We start from the raw sequence: 8,365 nt of genomic DNA on the forward strand, positions 1-8,365 counted from the left end.
ACTTGTTGAATCCTGAACTGAAGAAATTATTATAAAAGCCAATGATCACACCACATGATGAAATTCATAATCTCAGGAGATATATTAAACAATGTCTTGATTAACTGGTGGTTGACAGAAGAAGAATTACAGAATTTCAACCGGCACCATCAACTTGCCAACTTGCTATCTGTCTGATGAAGGAGTGGAGTCTGCAGCCAAACCATCTTGTCTATCTCAAGCTGATAACATATTTTAGAGTAAATGTGGTCTTGTAGTTGAAGAAGGGAGACAATTAAAAAAGAAAAAAGAAAGTCAAAACGATTCTTTGAAAGAAATACGGCCAAAGAGTCGTCCACACAGGATCGAGCCTGCTGTAGTGTAGTGCAGTCATCTTCTTGAAACGTCTATTTGTGAAATCGGTGCCCACACCATGATAGCTTGCTTTATTCTTTTATTTGATAAGGTTTTCAAACCTTGCAAGAAACAAATAAGCAATCCTTTTCATGGAGGTATCTTCTGTATACGGAACTCTGTGCTGTCTTCAACGATCCAGGAAGAATATTGAATTGCATCAAATAAATAAAAACAAGATTGGTTTTCCGTGTATTGGTGCAACAAGATGCGTCAGGTGACGGATGGGAATTTTTGAAGATTGGACAAGACGAAAGAGCTACTTAACGTGATAATGCTGTATTAAAAAAATGGTTAATGATCTTTAAATGAGTCAGCCAAAAGAAAAAGAAACAAACAAAAATAATCAAAATCATATGCGTTTGGAAATGGGGTAATGAAAACTGTTTGGACTCCTCACAAGTCAGCATCATATGCAGTATATATATTTATGAAACATGCATAGGAAGAAATGTTGTCAAATTGACAGGAATTATATGAAACGTAATATCTCTTTAGCTAGCACGGTACTTTAGATTTTTGCTAGTCTAATATCATCAGCTATTTGATACAATTCCGCACGGTTTCCTTAAATGCTTGTCAATATTAAAAATGGAATTGATCTGAGTTGAATTTAGAGTATTTGGATCATTTGATTCTTATATTTTATGTTTAAATACAAATTTTAATTTATGCTTTTAAATTTAGAAATTAAATCATTTTTATTTTATAAAAACTAAAAATTATTATGAAAGTAATAAAGATACAATTTTTGAATAATTTCGATTTTTCATTTTACAAACTGAAAATCGAACCAAACAGAGACGTTTCTAATATTCAATCTGAATAAAAAGGAATGGAATCGAGCACTACGATTAGAATCGATTTTGGAAACTTTGTTTTTTTTTTCAAACACGACAGCGTATTTGCAAACCATTCATCAAATAAATGGGCCTGATTTCTTGTTGTAAAAGGCTTAATTAAATTGAAGGACTTTAAACAGAGATGGGTAGGCTCAAATGCAGGATGATTGGTTCAGGTCACGTTTTGACCTGCAGCTCCCAGTTCATACAAGTTTTCCCAAAGTATGGTCTGCTAAAGACGTTCCAAGCCCAGCATCAAGTTGATGCTCGACAAGATTCCATTACAAATTGTGATATATTTGTGTTAATTTTTTTTATCATTATAAATTAGTTAAAAATTTACGGATGTATTTGATTATTGTTCATATTTTAAGTGTTTTCATCAGTAAATGTTATCACCGTAGGAGGAGATCACTTTCGTTAATTACATAGAACAGCACTCACATGTTTAAACTTATCATATTTCAACTATACTACCTCAAGTCGTTACATTTTTTTTTTCTTTTTGCACATGAAATAAACAAAAAAGTTACTGAAGAAAAGGAAAATAAACAAAAAATATATGCATATAAGGGAGAAAAGGCCAAAAGTCGTCATGAAGTTAATAATTATCTCCGATGAGGTTTTGACAGGCGCCTATAGCTCAGTGGTAGAGCGTCAGTCTTGTAAACTGAAGGTCCGTAGATCGATCCTGCGTGTGGGCAGAAATCCGTTTTTCAGCTGCTATATCAAATTTGCATTTCACTTGGGGCACCTAGGCCCACGATACGACCCTAAACTCACCCCAATGGCATTTTAGTCTTTTTTCTCAAATATAGGGTTCCAGTGCTCAACCAGCGCTATAAAATTCCACCCTTAGTGAACCAGAGCGCATCGCTGCCCAGATCTTTTCCCATCTATTTCTTCCATAAACCTGCTTGCTATATTTAAATTTTTTTTTGGGGGAAAAAAGCCTTTCATTTAATTCAATCGCTTTTGATAGGCGTTGCGTTCTTCATTGGCTTTTTACAGAATCCGGAAGGGCGCGTCAACGAAAGCGTAAATCACATTCAAATCCCAACGATTCATTCAAATATTGCATGCTACGCGTTGTTACAGCGAATCGTAGCTTGTAATGAGTTGGATTCTGCCATTTTTTTTTAATTTTCCATTTAATTTCTATCAGATCTGTTTTCGAAAGTTTTCCACTTTAAAGGTTTTGTTTAAATTGCGGTTGCTTCTTACTGGTGAACGCTCTCTGATTTAACAGTGAGGGATGTTCATGTTTCCGAAGCATAGATTAATTAATTTCTAGCCAGTTTTAAACAGCGCTGTGCATTTTATCTCTCTTGCACTGTGCTACCTGTCTCCTGGTATATTTGTTTCTTTAATTCATTTTCTGATTCGTAGTAAATTTAAGAGTAGTACTTTCGTATTAATGTTTTGTAATCTGAATTGAAATATCAATATAACTATGAAGACTAATATTATCTTCAATTAGTAATTTAAAATTGCTCCATCTGATATGTTAAACTTACTTATGTTGAAAAATATCAGACAGGAATTCTATGTGGATGTATGCTTTTATATATAGGTTTAGTTTTAGCGTGTAAAAGGAACCCAGTAATTGATAGTATCTTGTAAAAAAGCAGATATCATCAAAACAGAGGCAGGGAAAAGAATAGCAAGTAGCATGGTTTAAATTAATAATAATAAAACATGGCATCATTCAAATAATGAAAAAGACTTGAGCTAGGTAATAAATGTTAAGTCCATAGAGTATTCTTATGGCGTAATTGATCTGTCGGTGCAGCGTCGATACATGAATAACTTCTCCATTCGACAGCCACATTCAACGCAAACTATCCTGTAGTGGATGCTTCTGGCAGTCCCAGGTAGTATCAGACGAGTGCAGTGAAGCTCATTGATGTGATCAATCAGTGCATTAACAAAACCTCTCTCTTCTGCATAGTCTTTCCATGCGGATTAATCTTCCAAGCTGTTTAACATAATCGCCCTATTGGCCCTGGCCATTTCAGCTGATCCCCAACTTATAACAACTCATCCTTGACTGGAGCCACCAAAGCTTTGCATTCTCGCTACCTCTGACATGATGGCATCGTTTTCTATGGTCTCGCCTTGTTGCACTTTTGAGTAGCACATGCTCTCCAACTGCAACCAGAAGAACCATGCCGAATTAAGGTCCGACAGTACTTGACCAAGTTTCTCTGGTGAATTTGCGGATATTGGCAGCTTTTGCAGCAGCTCCTGCTGCATTTGTGAATTTGCGGATCCAATCCATATCGTCTCCGCCATACAAGCAAATGAATTTCCCTTCTGTTATCTGCAATAACAAATAACCCGCAATGTATCATACCAGATCTATAATGATAACTAGAGTTACTACAAAATAATTCGAACTACGTACTCGGCACTCCGAGTCTAACAAGTATTTCTATTTTTAAATATGATTTGCCAGTGTTCACAAATGCTTGACCAGTGTAACATATAATTGGGACCATACATACCCAATTAATTACGTCAATATTATCTACCAACAATTCAATCTTCCATGTCTCTTCCTTCCAAAGTTGTTTTTGATAAAAGTTTTTGTATGAATAAAATTATAATAATCCAGATCTACAATAATCAGAATTTAAAACACAAAACGTACTTGATTTCATGTTTATAGTTTAATAGCAAAAATAATATTGACTATATTGGCCTTTAGTATGCCAAGGTCTTCCTCCTCTTTTTTTTTTTTTTTTTATAACTCTCTAATGAGAGAAATCTTTATACTTTTGCTTGATAGGAGAGGAGACTTAGCCTTTTTTTTATATAGTGAGTCTCTAGTCCCACTTATCAAGGGAAATAGGGTTTTCTATAAGCTTACACGTTAAGTCCACATTTGTGGTATTCATGTATTGCTTTAATGTATCATTATTGCATGCATAAATCGATAAATTCATGTATCACTATTGATTACATATATGAATAAGCAAATCTAATTATAAGATATAATTAATTGTAACTTTATTAAGACCAAGAAAGCTTAGCCTATTTTATAAAATATCAATACATATAAATAAGTCCATAACTTTATGTGGAGAAAATCTAATAATTTTTCACTTGGACTGCATTATTTAAATTTTAAATTTTGAAAACAATTTTCTAGAAAATGAGTCATAGGCTAAGACAACTTAAAACTTTATGAGCTCAATTTAACAAAAAAAAATAACTAGTCTTGAGACGTACTTCAATAATCCTTTTGTCCAATAAGATTTATGATATAGGAAAATGACAGCAATTACGTCTATTAAGATATAACGCCAACTATAATCACATATGTCACTGAATCCTATTCACATAAAATAAATGTGGTAGTGTATCAATAAATAACAACACATCCTTAATGGCCTATGTTCATGTTTTGTTTTCGTTTGTCAATCTCTTCATTCTCTTCCTTATGCAGTGCATGCATGCAAGATAAATACTTTATGGTTTATTCAGTAAACCTGTATGTTTGTTTTACATATCTTGAGATTATTTTATGTGTCAAAGACATACTCTCAAGGTTGTAATTTTATGACTCAACCTATACTTAAAACTAACACATGTTTTAAGTTTTGATATGTGAAAATATGTATGTATACTAAAAATTAATATGGCTGAATATCATTTAAGTAATCATTAAAATAAATTCAAATACATTATCAATGATATGTGCCAAGCGAAAGCCAATAAAACATATGATGACAAAACACCTCTAAATTTAAGAGTGTAATATCTTTAAAATTCTGTTAACTGCTTAGACATTTTGAAAGCAAATGCATGATAGTTTTTAATATGAATAATTTAAATACAAAACTCATTCAAGCAATTTTGATTATTTTTGTAATTTCAAAATTATAATGAATTTAAACCCAATAAAGCTAACTCCCTTAAACTAGAGTTAATAAAAGGAGTGCCATTATCCAGCAAAATATGTCTGAGTATTCCAAATTTGCATATGATATTCTCTTTAATGAAGTTGGCCACAGCCGATTCAATTGCATTTTTCAAAGGAACATCCTCCACTCATTGGTGAAGCATTCAGTTGCTGCAAGTATCAATGTATGTCTTTTAGAATGGGGAGTGATAGGCCTAACCAAGTTGAACGTCAAGTGTGAAAAGGCCAAGGTGTGATGACACTATGGAGTACAACTGTTGGAGTATGTATGGTGTTTCCATAGACTTGACATTCATGGAATTTCCTTGCGTAATTCACCACATCTGTTTCCATGATAGGCCAATAGCATCCAAGATCCAACAATTTATGATAAAGCTTCTTTCCCCTTCATGCTCTCCACTACTTCCGATGTGAACTTCTTTTAATAAGGGATTTACATCAACAAGAAAAACACACTTCAATGGACATCCCGCAAATGATACTCGGAACAATTTATTTTCTTTAAAAGCATTGAACTATTCTCTTCAATTGTCTTGCATCTAGAAAATTCATTGAAAGGACTCCATTTAAAAGAAGTTGATTTAAGGTTTATGCCAATTGCTAGCAGTTTCTACAAAATGACACTTGCGCACATCTAAAGGTTTTGAACACTTGGGACAAGACTATTGATGTTGAGGTGCATACCTTGTGGATTTCTCTTGGAATGGAATCAAGTGTTACCTTTTCAAATTGAAAAGAGAAATGTGCCAACAGATTTGAGAGAGCTTGAGACTTGATCACCTTGGGTTGCATAATTGAAATGTTAAACTCTCTTAGTAAGAAGAGCCATTTTACTATTCTCCTAAATAAAGCTGGTTAGGAAAGCAAAAATTTGATTGGATTTGTCTTGATTACCACTCTAAGTTTGTGAGCCAAGAAATAATGGTGAAGCTTTTGAGTTGCATATACCAATGCAAGACAATACTTCTCCATTAGTAGGTAGTTGAATTCACTCCCATGCAAACATTTGCTCAGATAATACACAGGCCATTTTTGCCAGTCCATTTCTTGAACAAGTAGAGCACCAACTAAGTGTGGAGTTATAGTAAGGTACAACATCATTGATTTCCCTTAGATTAACTTAGTCATTGTCTTGGGAGAATCAACAATAACTTTGATTTTCTCGTAGGCCACATCAACTTCAATAACGTGGAAGTTAGTCTGGTCTTGAATAGGTCCTATTTTGAAACTCACCCTGACTTGTCCTAGAGTTTTGATTTCCTTTTTATTGAAGGGAGTAATAGTAATAAGACGACACAAATACTCAAAATCTATTTTCATAGCCTTCAAAGTAAAATGGGTATCCATTAACATTGCTCTCCACAAAGAGCGGTTTGTTGTGATAGAAGTGTGTTATCTACATGTCTGTTTCTGTGAACACTTTAGTGTTCTCATATCCACTTGCCATTTTCTCATAAGTCAACCCACCAAGCTACAATCCTCATGTTATGAGTCGGGTATCTATATTAACCTTATGGTTGCCTTCTTCCTTGACTCCTTTAAAAAGCCAAGTTAGTCAAAGAAATGCTTGAACCTAGGTGTCTTTGATGAGTGAGCCAAAAATGGAAGAGGTAACTATAGTAGTCGCATATATGTCATTTTCTTGATTAGAAGAAGAGGTAGACTCTTCTTGAACATTGATAATTGCAATTACATATCTTTGGGCATTTAAATGAGTAGGGAATGAGTTATTTAGAATCACAATACCACATATTGGACTTCTTTTTTATCGTTGGCAGTTGCGATACGTACTGTAAATTTATTTATCTATCTCTAATCTATTCTTAAAGGAGTGCCCTTACCTTGTCAAGTGAAACTGAAAGTTGGGGTAATGCAATAATATTTTCATATTGTCTTCTTTTAAAGTTGCCTTAAGTTTTCTTGATGATCTCTTCTTTCCCTACCTCTTCTTTAGATTGCATTCACAATCGGGATTTTTGTTTGAAATGATTGGCTTTTTTTGCTTAAGGACTGTATTAATGGTCTACCGTGCAATTTTGACTAAAATGGAAAAAGTAGGAAGAGGTAAGTTTTCCAAATACACCTTATATTCATTGAACTTAGCTTAGATGTAGACTTTGACTATCTCCTTTTCATCATGAAAATCTTGTATATCTAGTACCCATTCTCTAAACTATTAGAAAGCTAAAAGATAGGGCTCCAACTTTTATGTTTACTATTTTACCTAGCTCGATCAGATCGAGGTGAAAATCACATTGGAAAAGAATGGACTACAATAGAATTTGCACAAAGTATCATATTGTACCCAAAAGCACAAGGCCATAATGCCTAAGGAGTCAAGGCTGCCGCGCCCATGAAGAGAAAGCATCGTATTGTAGCCCATGGAATCGAGGTTGCGATGCCCGAGAAGTAAGGCTGAGGCACCCACCCGCTATCCCAGCATTTACTTTTTTTATTTTTTTTTATAAAATTAGGGTTTTAATGGTTATTTAAAGGGGGCTTCTAAGAACAATTTAAGGGGCCATTCTAAGTAGCTTTTCTAGAGAAAAAAAAGCCACCAACAAAAAAGGAAAGCAAGGGAAAATATGGAAGACATGAGATCTGACAAATATTTGTTTCCCTCTCTACTTTAGTTCTTCTTTCACTTTCTTTGATTTGGATTGATGGTTAATTTGCTTTGGATTATGTTTGCAGTAGATACTATGAACTAATTTATTTTTTTTAGGATTATGATTGAACTCAACATGTAATTGAATACTTTATCTCTCTTACTTATTTTTAATGGGTAATAACAAGTTATTATATGTTGTCATTATACATTGAATTTTTTATATTAAATAACCTCATTCTAGAATATTCAAATAGTCTCATTCTAAAATATTCAGTGCGACTGTTACGAGAAGTGGATGCGTAAAAGGCTTTTAATGGAAATGTCAAATGCCTGTAGTAATAGGGACATAATTACAAATTCCACTTATATGAATATTGGAGTAGTGTCGCCTTAAACAAGAGTTAAGAGGGTTTACTCTTGTAAATATTCATGAAACTAGGATCAACACAAGGCTATATAAGTGCTAAAGAAATTGGCAGAATCTTAAAATAGTTAAATAATGTTATATGTATGATATTTTTGGTTATGATATAAGGAGTTATGGTTCAATCCTTGTGATACTATTAACCTCATCTTAACTTTAAAATTTCT

General features: G+C 33.6%; 2 non-coding genes across 2 annotated transcripts; both read left to right on the plus strand.

Annotated features, from left to right (window-relative positions):
- The first annotated feature begins 1,869 nt into the window (after positions 1–1,869).
- TRNAT-UGU (transfer RNA threonine (anticodon UGU)) lies at positions 1,870–1,939 on the plus strand. The gene has a single exon. It is a non-coding gene; the product is annotated as a tRNA-Thr (tRNA).
- Positions 1,940–2,447: 508 nt separating this feature from the next.
- LOC149526749 (small nucleolar RNA snoR137) lies at positions 2,448–2,595 on the plus strand. The gene has a single exon (XR_016351724.1). It is a non-coding gene; the product is annotated as a small nucleolar RNA snoR137 (small nucleolar RNA).
- The last annotated feature ends 5,770 nt before the right edge of the window (positions 2,596–8,365 follow it).

This window comes from Theobroma umbraticum, unplaced genomic scaffold (assembly GCF_002168275.2).
Source record: "Theobroma umbraticum cultivar Fairchild unplaced genomic scaffold, ASM216827v3 scaffold_20.0, whole genome shotgun sequence".
Classification (NCBI taxonomy): Eukaryota; Viridiplantae; Streptophyta; class Magnoliopsida; order Malvales; family Malvaceae; genus Theobroma; species Theobroma umbraticum.